This window comes from Saccoglossus kowalevskii, chromosome 22, assembly GCF_978046115.1.
Source record: "Saccoglossus kowalevskii chromosome 22, keSacKowa6.1, whole genome shotgun sequence".
Taxonomy (NCBI): Eukaryota; Metazoa; Hemichordata; class Enteropneusta; family Harrimaniidae; genus Saccoglossus; species Saccoglossus kowalevskii.
The window spans coordinates 9,317,555-9,334,804 of NC_140662.1; the positions used below are offsets into that span (position 1 = coordinate 9,317,555).

A 17,250-nucleotide genomic window follows, 5' to 3' on the forward strand; every position below is an offset into this window, starting at 1 on the left:
ATACTGACCGGGGATTTTGCGACCACATCGGAATGTTCCAACAAGTAGACAATCATGGCAATGAAAGGGAGAATACCCTGCAGTGCAAGGCAGTAAATCACAAATATGGTCACTCGCTTTGTCTTTAAGTTTACTTGAAAGTTTAAAGATGAGTTTTTGATTTCGTTTACTGAATCATTACCCTGAAATGGAATTGTATAAAGATTTGCTAAATACTATTTTAAAACTTGTCAATTGAGTCGCAAAACTGAATAAAACTGATTTTTTTTATTTCTCTCTAATTCATTAGTCAGAATCGGCTCGTTGGTCTAGGAGTATGATTCTCGCTTTGGGTGCGAGAGGTCTCGGGTTCAAATCCCGGACGAGCCCATAATTTTACCAAATTTAGAAAAATGGCTGCTGAAGATTCGACTTGCATCAATAAGGCAACCTTTGAACACTTTTAGAAAAGAGATATTTATAAATTATTTTCCGACAATCCATACGTTTGTTGAATGTATGTCTGGCTCGTTGGTCTAGGAGTATGATTCTCGCTTTGGGTGCGAGAGGTCTCGGGTTCAATTCCCGGCCGAGCCCATAATTTAACCAAACATAGTAAAATTGCTGCTGAAGATTCGACTTGCATCAATAAGGCAAGCCTTTAACACTTTTAGAAATGAGATATTTAAAAATTATTTTCCTACATTCCATACGTTTGTTAAATGTATGTCTGGCTCGTTGGTCTAGGGGCATGATTCTCGCTTAGGGTGCGAGAGGTCCCGGGTTCAAATCCCGGACGAGCCCATATTTTTTAACATATTGCATTATGATGCCTGCATTTCAATTCAAGTTATGAAATTCGACAGAATAACAAAAATAGAAATTCTCACAATTATACTGACCGGGGATTTTGCGACCACATCGGAATGTGCCAACAAGTAGACAATCATGGCAACGAAATGGAGAATTCCCTGCAGTGCAAGGCCGTAAATCACAAATATGGTCACTCGCTTTGTCTGTTAGTTTACTCGAAAGTTTAAAGATGAGTTTTTGATTTCGTTTACTGAATCATTACACTGAAATGGAATTGTATAAAGATTTGCTAAATACTATTTTAAAACTTGTCAATTGAGTCGCAAAACTGAATAAAACTGATTTTTTTAAAATTGATTTCCTAACTCGTTAGTCAGAATCGGCTCGTTGGTCTGGCGGTGTGATTCTCACTTTGGGTGCGAGAGGTCTCGGGTTCAAATCCCGGACGAGCCCGTAATTTAACCGAACATAGAAAAATGACTGCTGAAGATTCCACTTGCATCAATAAGGCAACCTTTGAACACTTTTAGAAATGAGATATTTAAAAATTATTTTCCGACATTCCATACGTTTGTTGAATGTATGTCTGGCTCGCTGGTCTATTGGCATGATTCTCGCTTAGGGTGCGAGAGGTCCCAGGTTCAACTCCCGGACGAGCCCATTATTTTTGTCATATTGCATTATGATGCCTGCATTTCAATTCAAGTTATGAAATTCGACAGAAAATCAGTAAAAAAAATCCTCGCAATTATAATGACCGGAGATTTTGCGACCACATCGGAATGTGCCAACAAGTAGACAATCATGGCAATGAAAGGGAGAATACCCTGCAGTGCAATGCAGTTAATCACAAATATGGTCACTCGCTTTGTCTTTTAGTTTACTCGAAAGTTTAAAGATGAGTTTTTGATTTCGTTTACTGAATCATTACCCTGAAATGGAATTGTATAAAGATTTGCTAAATACTATTTTAAAACTTGTCAACTGAGTCGCAAAACTGAATAAAACTGATTTTTTTTTATTTCTCTCTAATTCATTAGTCAGAATCGGCTCGTTGGTCTAGGAGTATGATTCTCGCTTTGGGTGCGAGAGGTCTCGGGTTCAAATCCCGGACGAGCCCATAATTTTACCAAATTTAGAGAAATGGCTGCTGAAGATTCGACTTGCATCAATAACTTAAGGCAACCTTTGAACACTTTTAGAAAAGAGATATTTATAAATTATTTTCCGCCAATCCATACGTTTGTTGAATGTATGTCTGGCTCGTTGGTCTAGGAGTATGATTCTCGCTTTGGGTGCGAGAGGTCTCGGGTTTAAATCCCGGACAAGCCCATAATTTAACAAAACATAGAAAAATGGATGCTGAAGATTCGACTTCCATCAATAAGGCAACCTTTGAACACTTTTAGAAAAGAGATATTTAAAAATTATTTTCCGACATTCTATACGTTTGTTGAATGTATGTATGGCTCGTTGGTCTAGGGGCATGATTCTCGCTTAGGGTGCGAGAGGTCCCGGGTTCAACTCCCGGACGAGCCCATATTTTTTAACATATTGCATTATGATGCCTGCATTTCAATTCAAGTTATGAAATTCGACAGAAAATCAGTAATGAAAATTCTCGCAATTATAATGACCGGGGATTTTGCGACCACATCGGGATGTGCCAACAAGTAGACAATCATGGCAATGAAAGGGAGAATACCCTGCAGTGCAAGGCAGTAAATCACAAATATGGTCACTCGCTTTGTCTGTTAGTTTACTCGAAAGTTTAAAGATGAGTTTTTGATTTCGTTTACTGAATCATTACACTGAAATGGAATTGTATAAAGATTTGCTTAATACTATTTTAAAACTTGTCAATTGAGTCGCAAAACTGAATAAAACTGATTTTTTTAAATTTCACTCCTAATTCATTAGTCAGAATCGGCTCGTTGGTCTGGCGGTGTGATTCTCACTTTGGGTGCGAGAGGTCTCGGGTTCAAATCCCGGACGAGCCCGTAATTTAACCGAACATAGAAATATGACTGCTGAAGATTCCACTTGCATCAATAAGGCAACCTTTGAACACTTTCAGAAATGAGATATTTAAAAATTATTTTCCGACATTCCATACGTTTGTTGAATGTATGTCTGGCTCGTTGGTCTAGGGGCATGATTCTCGCTTAGGGTGCGAGAGGTCCCAGGTTCAACTCCCGGACGAGCCCATTATTTTTATCATATTGCATTATGATGCCTGCATTTCAATTCAAGTTATGAAATTCGACAGAAAATCAGTAACAAAAATTCTCGCAATTATAATGACCGGGGATTTTGCGACCACATCGGAATGTGCCAACAAGTAGACAATCATGGCAATGAAAGGGAGAATACACGGCAGTGCAAGGCAGTAAATCACAAATATGGTCACTCGCTTTGTCTTTTAGTTTACTCGAAAGTTTAAAGATGAGTTTTTGATTTCGTTTACTGAATCATTACCCTGAAATGGAATTGTATAAAGATTTGCTAAATACTATTTTAAAACTTGTCAATTGAGTCGCAAAACTGAATAAAACTGATTTTTTTTATTTCTCTCTAATTCATTAGTCAGAATCGGCTCGTTGGTCTAGGAGTATGATTCTCGCTTTGGGTGCGAGAGGTCTCGGGTTCAAATCCTGGACGAGCCCATAATTTTACCAAATTTAGAAAAAATGGCTGCTGAAGATTCGACTTGCACCAATAAGGCAAACTTTGCACACTTTTAGAAAAGAGATATTTATACATTATTTTCCGACAATCCATACGTTTGTTGAATGTATGTCTGGCTCGTTGGTCTAGGGGCATGATTTTCGCTTAGGGTGCGAGAGGTCCCGGGTTCAACTCCCCGTCGAGCCCATATTTTTTAACATATTGCATTATGATGCCTGCATTTCAATTCAAGTTATGAAATTCGACAGAAAAACAAAAATAGAAATTCTCACAATTACACAGACCGGGGATTTTGCGACCACATCGGAATGTGCCAACAAATAGACAATCATGGCAATGAAATGGAGAATTCCCTGCAGTGGAAGGCAGTAAATCACAAATATGGTCACTCGCTTTGTCTGTTAGTTCACTCGAAAGTTTAAAGATCAGTTTTTGATTTCGTTTACTGAATCATTACCCTGAAATGGAATTGTATAAAGATTTGCTAAATACTATTTTAAAACTAGTCAATTGGGTCGCAAAACTGAATAAAACTGATTTTTTTAAATTTCTCTCCTAACTCATTAGTCAGAATCGGCTCGTTGGTCTAGGAGTATGATTCTCGCTTTGGGTGCGAGAGGTCTCGGGTTCAATTACCGGACGAGCCCGTAATTTTACCAAATTTAGAAAAATGGCTGCTGAAGATTCGACTTGCATCAATAAGGCAACCTTTGAACACTTTTAGAAACGAGATATTTATAAATTATTTTCCGACAATCCATACGTTTGTTGAATGTATGTCTGGCTTGTTGGTCTAGGGGCATGATTCTCGCTTAGGGTGTGAGTGGTCTCGGGTTCAACTCCCGGACGAGCCCATATTTTTTAACATATTGCATTATGATGCCTGCATTTCAATTCAAGTTATGAAATTCGACAGAAAAAACAATAATAGAAATTCTCACAATTATACTGACCGGGGATTTTGCGACCACATCGGAATGTGCCAACAAGTAGACAATAATGGAATGAAATGGAGAATTCCCTGCAGTGCAAGGCAGTAAATCACAAATATGGTCACTCGCTTTGGCTGTTAGTTTTCTCGAAAGTTTAAAGATGAGTTATTAATTTCGTTTACTGAATCATTACCCTGAAATGGAATTGTATAAAGATTTGCTAAATACTATTTTAAAACTTGTCAATTGAGTCGCAAAACTGAATAAAACTGATTTTTTTTAATTTCTCTCCTAACTCATTAGTCAGAATCGGCTCGTTGGTATAAGGGTATGATTCTCGCTTTGGGTGCGAGAGGTCTCGTGTTCAAATCCCGCACGAGCCCAAAATTTTACCAAACTTAGAAAAATGGCTGCTGAAGAATCGATTTGCATCACTAAGGCAACCTTTGCACACTTTTTGAAAAGAGATATTTATAAATTATTTTCCGACAGTCATACGTTTGTGGAGCGTATGTCTGGCTCGTTGTTCTAGGGGCACGATTCTCGCTTAGGGTGCGAGTGGTCCCGGGTTCAACTCCCGGCCGAGCCTATAATTTTTATCATATTGCATTATGATGCCTGCATTTCAATTCAAGTTATGAAATTCGACAGAAAAACAAAAATAGAAATTCTCACAAATACACTGACCGGGGATTTGGCGACCACATCGTAATGTGCCAACAAGTAGACAATCATGGCAATGAAATGGGGAATTCCCTGCAGTGGAAAGCAGTAAATCACAAATATGGTCACTCGCTTTGTCTGTTAGTTTACTCGAAAGTTTAAAGATGAGTTTTTGATTTCGTTTACTGAATCATTACCCTGAAATGGAATTGTATAAAGATTTGCTAAATACTATTTTAAAACTTGTCAATTGAGTCGCAAAACTGAATAAAACTGACTTTTTTATTTCTCTCTAATTCATTAGTCAGAATCGGCTCGTTGGTCGAGGTGTATGATTTTCGCTTTGGGTAGGAGAGGTCTCGGGTTCAAATCCCGGACGAGCCCATAATTTATTACCAAATTTAGAAAAATGGCTGCTGAAGATTCGACTTGCATCAATAAGGCAACCTTTGAACACTTTTAGAAAAGAGATATTTATAAATTATTTTCCGACAATCCATACGTTTGTTGAATGTATGTCTGGCTCGTTGGTCTAGGGGCATGTTTCTCGCTTAGGGTGTGAGTGGTCTCGGGTTCAACTCCCGGACGAGCACATACTTTTTAACATATTGCATTATGATGCCTGCATTTCAATTCAAGTTATGAAATTCGACAGTAAAAACAATAATAGAAATTCTCACAATTATACTGACCGGGGATTTTGCGACCACATCGGAATGTGCCAACAAGTAGACAATAATGGCAATGAAATGGAGAATTCCCTGCAGTGCAAGGCAGTAAATCACAAATATGGTCACTCGCTTTGGCTGTTAGTTTTCTCGAAAGTTTAAAGATGAGTTTTTAATTTCGTTTCCTGAATCATTACCCTGAAATGGAATTGTATAGAGATTTGCTAAATACTATTTTAAAACTTGTCAATTGAGTCGCAAAACTGAATAAAACTGATTTTTTTAAATTTCTCTCCTAACTCTTTAGTCAGAATCGGCTCGTTGGTATAAGGGTATGATTCACGCTTTGGGTGCGAGAGGCCTCGGGTTCAAATCCCGGACGAGCCCATAATTTTACCAAACTTAGAAAAATGGCTGCTGAAGATTCGACTTGCATCAATAAGGCAACCTTTGCACACTTTTAGAAAAGAGATATTTATAAATTATTTTCCGACAATCCATACGTTTGTGGAGCGTATGTCTGGCTCGATGGTCTAGGGGCATGATTTTCGCTTAGGGTGCGAGAGGTCCCGGGTTCAACTCCCGGACGAGCCCATAATTTTTATCATATTGCATTATGATGCCTGCATTTCAATTCAAGTTATGAAATTCGACAGAAAATCAGTAATAACAATTCTCGCAATTATAATGACCGGGGATTTTGCGACCACATCGGAATGTGCCAACAAGTAGACAATCATGGCAATGAAATGGAGAATTCCCTGCAGTGCAATGCAGTAAATCACAAATATGGTCACTCGCTTTGTCTGTTAGTTTACTCGAAAGTTTAAAGATGAGTTTTTGATTTCGTTTACTGAATCATTACACTGAAATGGAATTGTATAAAGATTTGCTTAATACTATTTTAAAACTTGTCAATTGAGTCGCAAAACTGAATAAAACTGATTTTTTTTAAATTTCACTCCTAATTCATTAGTCAGAATCGGCTCGTTGGTCTGGCGGTGTGATTCTCACTTTGGGTGCGAGAGGTCTCGGGTTCAAATCCCGGACGAGCCCGTAATTTAACCGAACATAGAAAAATGACTGCTGAAGATTCCACTTGCATCAATAAGGCAACCTTTGCACACTTTTAGAAAAGAGATATTTATACATTATTTTCCGACAATCCATACGTTTATTGAATGTATGTCTGGCTAGTTGTCTAGGGGCATGATTTTCGCTTAGGGTGCGAGAGGTCCCGGGTTCAACTCCCCGACGAGCCCATAATTTTCAACATATTGCATTATGATGCCTGCATTTCAATTCAAGTTATGAAATTCGACAGAAAAACAAAAATAGAAATTCTCGCAATTATAATGACCGGGGATTTTGCGACCACATCGGAATGTGCCAACAAGTAGACAATCATGGCAATGAAATGGAGAATTCCCTGCAGTGCAAGGCAGTAAATCACAAATATGGTCACTCGCTTTGTCTGTTAGTTTACTCGAAAGTTTAAAGATGAGTTTTTGATTTCGTTTACTGAATCATTACCCTGAAATGGAATTGTATAAAGATTTGCTAAATACGATTTTAAAACTTGTCAATTGAGTCGCAAAACTGAATAAAACTGATTTTTTTATTTCTCTCTAATTCATTAGTCAGAATCGGCTCGTTGGTCGAGGTGTATGATTCTCGCTTTGGGTAGGAGAGGTCTCGGGTTCAAATCCCGGACGAGCCCATAATTTTACCAAATTTAGAAAAATGGCTGCTGAAGATTCGACTTGCATCAATAAGGCAACCTTTGAACACTTTTAGAAAAGAGATATTTATAAATTATTTTCCGACAATCCATACGTTTGTTGAATGTATGTCTGGCTCGTTGGTCTAGGGGCATGTTTCTCGCTTAGGGTGTGAGTGGTCTCGGGTTCAACTCCCGGACGAGCCCATACTTTTTAACATATTGCATTATGATGCCTGCATTTCAATTCAAGTTATGAAATTCGACAGTAAAAACAATAATAGAAATTCTCACAATTATACTGACCGGGGATTTTGCGACCACATCGGAATGTGCCAACAAGTAGACAATAATGGCAATGAAATGGAGAATTCCCTGCAGTGCAAGGCAGTAAATCACAAATATGGTCACTCGCTTTGGCTGTTAGTTTTCTCGAAAGTTTAAAGATGAGTTTTTAATTTCGTTTCCTGAATCATTACCCTGAAATGGAATTGTATAGAGATTTGCTAAATACTATTTTAAAACTTGTCAATTGAGTCGCAAAACTGAATAAAACTGATTTTTTTTAATTTCTCTCCTAACTCTTTAGTCAGAATCGGCTCGTTGGTATAAGGGTATGATTCTCGCTTTGGGTGCGAGAGGCCTCGGGTTCAAATCCCGGACGAGCCCATAATTTTACCAAACTTAGAAAAATGGCTGCTGAAGATTCGACTTGCATCAATAAGGCAACCTTTGCACACTTTTAGAAAAGAGATATTTATAAATTATTTTCCGACAATCCATACGTTTGTGGAGCGTATGTCTGGCTCGATGGTCTAGGGGCATGATTTTCGCTTAGGGTGCGAGAGGTCCCGGGTTCAACTCCCGGACGAGCCCATAATTTTTATCATATTGCATTATGATGCCTGCATTTCAATTCAAGTTATGAAATTCGACAGAAAATCAGTAATAACAATTCTCGCAATTATAATGACCGGGGATTTTGCGACCACATCGGAATGTGCCAACAAGTAGACAATCATGGCAATGAAATGGAGAATTCCCTGCAGTGCAAGGCAGTAAATCACAAATATGGTCACTCGCTTTGTCTGTTAGTTTACTCGAAAGTTTAAAGATGAGTTTTTGATTTCGTTTACTGAATCATTACACTGAAATGGAATTGTATAAAGATTTGCTTAATACTATTTTAAAACTTGTCAATTGAGTCGCAAAACTGAATAAAACTGATTTTTTTTAAATTTCACTCCTAATTCATTAGTCAGAATCGGCTCGTTGGTCTGGCGGTGTGATTCTCACTTTGGGTGCGAGAGGTCTCGGGTTCAAATCCCGGACGAGCCCGTAATTTAACCGAACATAGAAAAATGACTGCTGAAGATTCCACTTGCATCAATAAGGCAACCTTTGAACACTTTTAGAAAAGAGATATTTATAAATTATTTTCTGACAATCCATACGTTTGTTGAATGTATGTCTGGCTCGTTGGTCTAGGAGTATGATTCTCGCTTTGGGTGCGAGAGGTCTCGGGTTCAAATCCCGGACGAGCCCATAATTTAACCAAACATAGAAAAATGGATGCTGAGGATTCGACTTGCAGCAATAAGGCAACCTTTGAACACTTTTAGAAATGAGATATTTAAAAATTATTTTCCGACATTACATACGTTTGTTGAATGTATGTCTGGCTCGTTGGTCTAGGGGCATGATTCTCGCTTAGGGTGCGAGAGGTCCCGGGTTCAACTCCCGGACGAGCCCATATTTTTTAACATATTGCATTATGATGCCTGCATTTCAATTCAAGTTATGAAATTCGACAGAAAATCAGTAATAAAAATTCTCGCAATTATAATGACCGGGGATTTTGCGACCACATCGGAATGTGCCAACAAGTAGACAATCATGGCAATGAAAGGGAGAATACCCTGCAGTGCAAGGCAGTAAATCACAAATATGGTCACTCGCTTTGGCTGTTAGTTTTCTCGAAAGTTTAAAGATGAGTTTTTGATTTCGTTTAATGAATCATTACCCTGAAAAGGAATTGTATAATGATTTGCTAAATACTATTTTAAAACTTGTCAATTGAGTCGTAAAACTGAAGAAAACTGATTTTTTAAAATTTCTCTCCTAACTCATTAGTCAGAATAGGCTCGTTGGTCTAGGGGTATGATTCTCGCTTTGGGTGCGAGAGGTCTCGGGTTCAAATCCCGGACGAGCCCATAATTTAACCGAACATAGAAACATGGCTGCTGAAGATTCGACTTGCACCAATAAGGCAAACTTAGCACACTTTTAGAAAAGAGATATTTATACATTATTTTCCGACAATCCATACGTTTGTTGAATGTATGTCTGGCTAGTTGGTCTAGGGGCATGATTTTCGCTTAGGGTGCGAGAGGTCCCGGGTTCAACTCCCCGTCGAGCCCATATTTTTTAACATATTGCATTATGATGCCTGCATTTCAATTCAAGTTATGAAATTCGACAGAAAAACAAAAATAGAAATTCTCACAATTACACAGACCGGGGATTTTGCGACCACATCGGAATGTGCCAACAAATAGACAATCATGGCAATGAAATGGAGAATTCCCTGCAGTGGAAGGCAGTAAATCACAAATATGGTCACTCGCTTTGTCTGTTAGTTCACTCGAAAGTTTAAAGATCAGTTTTTGATTTCGTTTACTGAATCATTACCCTGAAATGGAATTGTATAAAGATTTGCTAAATACTATTTTAAAACTAGTCAATTGGGTCGCAAAACTGAATAAAACTGATTTTTTTAAATTTCTCTCCTAACTCATTAGTCAGAATCGGCTCGTTGGTCTAGGAGTATGATTCTCGCTTTGGGTGCGAGAGGTCTCGGGTTCAATTCCCGGACGAGCCCATAATTTTACCAAATTTAGAAAAATGGCTGCTGAAGATTCGACTTGCATCAATAAGGCAACCTTTGAACACTTTTAGAAAAGAGATATTTATAAATTATTTTCCGACAATCCATACGTTTGTTGAATGTATGTCTGGCTTGTTGGTCTAGAGCCCATAATTTTTAACATATTGCATTATGATGCCTGCATTTCAATTCAAGTTATGAAATTCGACAGAAAAAACAATAATAGAAATTCTCACAATTATACTGACCGGGGATTTTGCGACCACATCGGAATGTGCCAACAAGTAGACAATAATGGCAATGAAATGGAGAATTCCCTGCAGTGCAAGGCAGTAAATCACAAATATGGTCACTCGCTTTGACTGTTAGTTTTCTCGAAAGTTTAAAGATGAGTTTTTAATTTCGTTTCCTGAATCATTACCCTGAAATGGAATTGTATAGAGATTTGCTAAATACTATTTTAAAACTTGTCAATTGAGTCGCAAAACTGAATAAAACTGATTTTTTTTAATTTCTCTCCTAACTCTTTAGTCAGAATCGGCTCGTTGGTATAAGGGTATGATTCTCGCTTTGGGTGCGAGAGGCCTCGGGTTCAAATCCCGGACGAGCCCATAATTTTACCAAACTTAGAAAAATGGCTGCTGAAGATTCGACTTGCATCAATAAGGCAACCTTTGCACACTTTTAGAAAAGAGATATTTATAAATTATTTTCCGACAATCCATACGTTTGTGGAGCGTATGTCTGGCTCGATGGTCTAGGGGCATGATTTTCGCTTAGGGTGCGAGAGGTCCCGGGTTCAACTCCCCGTCGAGCCCATATTTTTTAACATATTGCATTATGATGCCTGCATTTCAATTCAAGTTATGAAATTCGACAGAAAATCAGTAATAACAATTCTCGCAATTATAATGACCGGGGATTTTGCGACCACATCGGAATGTGCCAACAAGTAGACAATCATGGCAATGAAATGGAGAATTCCCTGCAGTGCAAGGCAGTAAATCACAAATATGGTCACTCGCTTTGTCTGTTAGTTTACTCGAAAGTTTAAAGATGAGTTTTTGATTTCGTTTACTGAATCATTACACTGAAATGGAATTGTATAAAGATTTGCTTAATACTATTTTAAAACTTGTCAATTGAGTCGCAAAACTGAATAAAACTGATTTTTTTAAAATTTCACTCCTAATTCATTAGTCAGAATCGGCTCGTTGGTCTGGCGGTGTGATTCTCACTTTGGGTGCGAGAGGTCTCGGGTTCAAATCCCGGACGAGCCCGTAATTTAACCGAACATAGAAAAATGACTGCTGAAGATTCCACTTGCATCAATAAGGCAACCTTTGAACACTTTCAGAAATGAGATATTTAAAAATTATTTTCCGACATTCCATACGTTTGTTGAATGTATGTCTGGCTCGTTGGTCTAGGGGCATGATTCTCGCTTAGGGTGCGAGAGGTCCCAGGTTCAACTCCCGGACGAGCCCATTATTTTTATCATATTGCATTATGATGCCTGCATTTCAATTCAAGTTATGAAATTCGACAGAAAATCAGTAACAAAAATTCTCGCAATTATAATGACCGGGGATTTTGCGACCACATCGGAATGTGCCAACAAGTAGACAATCATGGCAATGAAAGGGAGAATACACGGCAGTGCAAGGCAGTAAATCACAAATATGGTCACTCGCTTTGTCTTTTAGTTTACTCGAAAGTTTAAAGATGAGTTTTTGATTTCGTTTACTGAATCATTTCCCTGAAATGGAATTGTATAATGATTTGCTAAATACTATTTTAAAACTTGTCAATTGAGTCGCAAAACTGAATAAAACTGATTTTTTTTATTTCTCTCTAATTCATTAGTCAGAATCGGCTCGTTGGTCTAGGAGTATGATTCTCGCTTTGGGTGCGAGAGGTCTCGGGTTCAAATCCTGGATGAGCCCATAATGTTACCAAATTTAGAAAAAATGGCTGCTGAAGATTCGACTTGCATCAATAAGGCAACCTTTGAACACATTTAGAAAAGAGATATTTATAAATTATTTTCCGACAATCCATACGTTTGTTGAATGTATGTCTGGCTCGTTGGTCTAGGAGTATGATTCTCGCTTTGGGTGCGAGAGGTCTCGGGTTCAAATCCCGGACGAGCCCATAATTTAACCAAACATAGAAAAATGGATGCTGAGGATTCGACTTGCAGCAATAAGGCAACCTTTGAACACTTTTAGAAATGAGATATTTAAAAATTATTTTCCGACATTACATACGTTTGTTGAATGTATGTCTGGCTCGTTGGTCTAGGGGCATGATTCTCGCTTAGGGTGCGAGAGGTCCCGGGTTCAACTCCCGGACGAGCCCATATTTTTTAACATATTGCATTATGATGCCTGCATTTCAATTCAAGTTATGAAATTCGACAGAAAATCAGTAATAAAAATTCTCGCAATTATAATGACCGGGGATTTTGCGACCACATCGGAATGTGCCAACAAGTAGACAATCATGGCAATGAAAGGGAGAATACCCTGCAGTGCAAGGCAGTAAATCACAAATATGGTCACTCGCTTTGGCTGTTAGTTTTCTCGAAAGTTTAAAGATGAGTTTTTGATTTCGTTTAATGAATCATTACCCTGAAAAGGAATTGTATAATGATTTGCTAAATACTATTTTAAAACTTGTCAATTGAGTCGTAAAACTCAAGAAAACTGATTTTTTAAAATTTCTCTCCTAACTCATTAGTCAGAATAGGCTCGTTGGTCTAGGGGTATGATTCTCGCTTTGGGTGCGAGAGGTCTCGGGTTCAAATCCCGGACGAGCCCATAATTTAACCGAACATAGAAACATGGCTGCTGAAGATTCGACTTGCACCAATAAGGCAAACTTTGCACACTTTTAGAAAAGAGATATTTATACATTATTTTCCGACAATCCATACGTTTGTTGAATGTATGTCTGGCTAGTTGGTCTAGGGGCATGATTTTCGCTTAGGGTGCGAGAGGTCCCGGGTTCAACTCCCCGTCGAGCCCATATTTTTTAACATATTGCATTATGATGCCTGCATTTCAATTCAAGTTATGAAATTCGACAGAAAAACAAAAATAGAAATTCTCACAATTACACAGACCGGGGATTTTGCGACCACATCGGAATGTGCCAACAAATAGACAATCATGGCAATGAAATGGAGAATTCCCTGCAGTGGAAGGCAGTAAATCACAAATATGGTCACTCGCTTTGTCTGTTAGTTCACTCGAAAGTTTAAAGATCAGTTTTTGATTTCGTTTACTGAATCATTACCCTGAAATGGAATTGTATAAAGATTTGCTAAATACTATTTTAAAACTTGTCAATTGAGTCGCAAACCTGAATAAAACTGATTTTTTTTAAATTTCTCTCCTAACTCATTAGTCAGAATCGGCTCGTTGGTCTAGGAGTATGATTCTCGCTTTGGGTGCGAGAGGTCTCGGGTTCAATTCCCGGACGAGCCCATAATTTTACCAAATTTAGAAAAATGGCTGCTGAAGATTCGACTTGCATCAATAAGGCAACCTTTGAACACTTTTAGAAAAGAGATATTTATAAATTATTTTCCGACAATCCATACGTTTGTTGAATGTATGTCTGGATTGTTGGTCTAGGGGCATGATTCTCGCTTAGGGTGTGAGTGGTCTCGGGTTCAACTCCCGGACGAGCCCATATTTTTTAACATATTGCATTATGATGCCTGCATTTCAATTCAAGTTATAAAATTCGACAGAAAAAACAATAATAGAAATTCTCACAATTATACTGACCGGGGATTTTGCGACCACATCGGAATGTGCCAACAAGTAGACAATAATGGCAATGAAATGGAGAATTCCCTGCAGTGCAAGGCAGTAAATCACAAATATGGTCACTCGCTTTGGCTGTTAGTTTTCTCGAAAGTTTAAAGATGAGTTATTAATTTCGTTTACTGAATCATTACCCTGAAATGGAATTGTATAAAGATTTGCTAAATACTATTTTAAAACTTGTCAATTGAGTCGCAAAACTGAACAAAACTGATTTTTTTTATTTCTCTCCTACCTCATTAGTCAGAATCGGCTCGTTGGTATAAGGGTATGATTCTCGCTTTGGGTGCGAGAGGTCTCGGGTTCAAATCCCGCACGAGCCCAAAATTTTACCAAACTTAGAAAAATGGCTGCTGAAGAATCGATTTGCATCACTAAGGCAACCTTTGCACACTTTTTGAAAAGAGATATTTATAAACTATTTTCCGACAGTCATACGTTTGTGGAGCGTATGTCTGGCTCGTTGTTCTAGGGGCACGATTCTCGCTTAGGGTGCGAGTGGTCCCGGGTTCAACTCCCGGCCGAGCCTATAATTTTTATCATATTGCATTATGATGCCTGCATTTCAATTCAAGTTATGAAATTCGACAGAAAAACAAAAATAGAAATTCTCACAAATACACTGACCGGGGATTTGGCGACCACATCGTAATGTGCCAACAAGTAGACAATCATGGCAATGAAATGGGGAATTCCCTGCAGTGGAAAGCAGTAAATCACAAATATGGTCACTCGCTTTGTCTGTTAGTTTACTCGAAAGTTTAAAGATGAGTTTTTGATTTCGTTTACTGAATCAATACCCTGAAATGGAATTGTATAAAGATTTGCTAAATACTATTTTAAAACTTGTCAATTGAGTCGCAAAACTGAATAAAACTGATTTTTTTATTTCTCTCTAATTCATTAGTCAGAATCGGCTCGTTGGTCGAGGTGTATGATTCTCGCTTTGGGTAGGAGAGGTCTCGGGTTCAAATCCCGGACGAGCCCATAATTTTACCAAATTTAGAAAAATGGCTGCTGAAGATTCGACTTGCATCAATAAGGCAACCTTTGAACACTTTTAGAAAAGAGATATTTATAAATTATTTTCCGACAATCCATACGTTTGTTGAATGTATGTCTGGCTCGTTGGTCTAGGGGCATGTTTCTCGCTTAGGGTGTGAGTGGTCTCGGGTTCAACTCCCGGACGAGCCCATACTTTTTAACATATTGCATTATGATGCCTGCATTTCAATTCAAGTTATGAAATTCGACAGTAAAAACAATAATAGAAATTCTCACAATTATACTGACCGGCGATTTTGCGACCACATCGGAATGTGCCAACAAGTAGACAATAATGGCAATGAAATGGGGAATTCCCTGCAGTGCAAGGCAGTAAATCACAAATATGGTCACTCGCTTTGGCTGTTAGTTTTCTCGAAAGTTTAAAGATGAGTTTTTAATTTCGTTTCCTGAATCATTACCCTGAAATGGAATTGTATAAAGATTTGCTAAATACTATTTTAAAACTTGTCAATTGAGTCGCAAAACTGAATAAAACTGATTTTTTTTAATTTCTCTCCTAACTCTTTAGTCAGAATCGGCTCGTTGGTATAAGGGTATGATTCTCGCTTTGGGTGCGAGAGGTCTCGGGTTCAAATCCCGCACCAGCCCATAATTTTACCAAACTTAGAAAAATGGCTACTGAAGATTCGATTTGCATCAATAAGGCAACCTTTGCACACTTTTAGAAAAGAGATATTTATAAATTATTTTCCGACAATCCATAGGTTTGTGGAGCGTATGTCTGGCTCGTTGGTCTAGGGGCATGATTCTCGTTTAGGGTGCGATAGGTCCCGGGTTCAACTCCCGGTCGAGCCCATAATTTTTATCATATTGCATTATGATGCCTGCATTTCAATTCAAGTTATGAAATTCGACAGAAAATCAGTAATAAAAATTCTCGCAATTATAATGACCGGGGATTTTGCGACCACATCGGAATGTGCCAACAAGTAGACAATCATGGCAATGAAATGGAGAATTCCCTGAAGTGCAAGGCAGTAAATCACAAATATGGTCCCTCGCTTTGGCTGTTAGTTTACTCGAAATTTAAAGATGAGTTTTTGATTTCGTTTACTGAATCATTACCCTGAAATGGAATTGTATAATGATTTGCTAAATACTATTTTAAAACTTGTCAATTGAGTCGCAAAACTGAATAAAACTTATTTTTTTAAAATTTCTCTCCTAACTCATTAGTCAGAGTCGGCTCGTTGGTCTAGGGGTATGATTGTCGCTTTGGGTGCGAGTGGTCTCGGGTTCAAATCCCGGGTGAGCCAATAATTTAACCAAACATAGAAAAATGGATGCTGAAGGTTCGACTTGCATCAATAAGGCAACCTTTGAACACTTTTAGAAATGAGATATTTAAAATTTATTTTCCGACATTCCATAAGTTTGTTGAATGTATGTCTGGCTCGTTGGTCTAGGGGCATGATTTTCGCTTAGGGTGCGAGAGGTCCCGGGTTCAACTCCCGGACGAGCCCATATTTTTTAACATATTGCATTATTATGCCTGCATTTCAATTCAAGTTATGAAATTCGACAGAAAAACAAAAATAGAAATTCTCACAATTATACTGACCGGGGATTTTGCTACCACATCGGAATGTGCCAACAAGTAGACAATCATAGCAATGAAATGGAGAATTCCCTGCAGTGGAAGGCAGTAAATCAAAAATATGGTCACTCGCTTTGTCTGTTAGTTTACTCGAAAGTTTAAAGATGAGTTTTTGATTTCGTTTACTGAATCATTACCCTGAAATGGAATTGTATAAAGATTTGCTAAATACTATTTTAAAACTTGTCAATTGAGTCGCAAAACTGAATAAAACTGATTTTTTAAAATTTCTCTCCTAACTCATTAGTCAGAATCGGCTCGTTGGTCTAGGGGTATGATTCTCGCTTTGGGTGCGAGAGGTCTCGGGTTCAAATCGCGGACGAGCCCATAATTTAACCGAACATAGAAAAATGGCTGCAGAAGATTCGACTTGCATCAATAAGGCACCATTTGCACACT

At 38.2% G+C, this 17,250-nt stretch overlaps 13 non-coding genes across 13 annotated transcripts; all 13 read left to right on the plus strand.

Annotated features, from left to right (window-relative positions):
* Positions 1–297: 297 nt before the first annotated feature.
* TRNAP-UGG (transfer RNA proline (anticodon UGG)) lies at positions 298–369 on the plus strand. Its single transcript has one exon. It is a non-coding gene; the product is annotated as a tRNA-Pro (tRNA).
* A 342-nt stretch (positions 370–711) lies between these two features.
* On the plus strand, positions 712–783 carry TRNAP-AGG (transfer RNA proline (anticodon AGG)). The gene has a single exon. It is a non-coding gene; the product is annotated as a tRNA-Pro (tRNA).
* A 1,057-nt stretch (positions 784–1,840) lies between these two features.
* On the plus strand, positions 1,841–1,912 carry TRNAP-UGG (transfer RNA proline (anticodon UGG)). Its single transcript has one exon. It is a non-coding gene; the product is annotated as a tRNA-Pro (tRNA).
* A 347-nt stretch (positions 1,913–2,259) lies between these two features.
* Positions 2,260–2,331, plus strand: TRNAP-AGG (transfer RNA proline (anticodon AGG)). Its single transcript has one exon. It is a non-coding gene; the product is annotated as a tRNA-Pro (tRNA).
* Positions 2,332–8,936: 6,605 nt separating this feature from the next.
* Positions 8,937–9,008, plus strand: TRNAP-UGG (transfer RNA proline (anticodon UGG)). The gene has a single exon. It is a non-coding gene; the product is annotated as a tRNA-Pro (tRNA).
* A 135-nt stretch (positions 9,009–9,143) lies between these two features.
* TRNAP-AGG (transfer RNA proline (anticodon AGG)) lies at positions 9,144–9,215 on the plus strand. The gene has a single exon. It is a non-coding gene; the product is annotated as a tRNA-Pro (tRNA).
* Positions 9,216–9,604: 389 nt separating this feature from the next.
* On the plus strand, positions 9,605–9,676 carry TRNAP-UGG (transfer RNA proline (anticodon UGG)). Its single transcript has one exon. It is a non-coding gene; the product is annotated as a tRNA-Pro (tRNA).
* Positions 9,677–10,272: 596 nt separating this feature from the next.
* TRNAP-UGG (transfer RNA proline (anticodon UGG)) lies at positions 10,273–10,344 on the plus strand. The gene has a single exon. It is a non-coding gene; the product is annotated as a tRNA-Pro (tRNA).
* Positions 10,345–12,432: 2,088 nt separating this feature from the next.
* Positions 12,433–12,504, plus strand: TRNAP-UGG (transfer RNA proline (anticodon UGG)). Its single transcript has one exon. It is a non-coding gene; the product is annotated as a tRNA-Pro (tRNA).
* A 135-nt stretch (positions 12,505–12,639) lies between these two features.
* TRNAP-AGG (transfer RNA proline (anticodon AGG)) lies at positions 12,640–12,711 on the plus strand. Its single transcript has one exon. It is a non-coding gene; the product is annotated as a tRNA-Pro (tRNA).
* A 389-nt stretch (positions 12,712–13,100) lies between these two features.
* On the plus strand, positions 13,101–13,172 carry TRNAP-UGG (transfer RNA proline (anticodon UGG)). The gene has a single exon. It is a non-coding gene; the product is annotated as a tRNA-Pro (tRNA).
* A 597-nt stretch (positions 13,173–13,769) lies between these two features.
* TRNAP-UGG (transfer RNA proline (anticodon UGG)) lies at positions 13,770–13,841 on the plus strand. Its single transcript has one exon. It is a non-coding gene; the product is annotated as a tRNA-Pro (tRNA).
* Positions 13,842–16,645: 2,804 nt separating this feature from the next.
* On the plus strand, positions 16,646–16,717 carry TRNAP-AGG (transfer RNA proline (anticodon AGG)). Its single transcript has one exon. It is a non-coding gene; the product is annotated as a tRNA-Pro (tRNA).
* Positions 16,718–17,250: the final 533 nt, after the last annotated feature.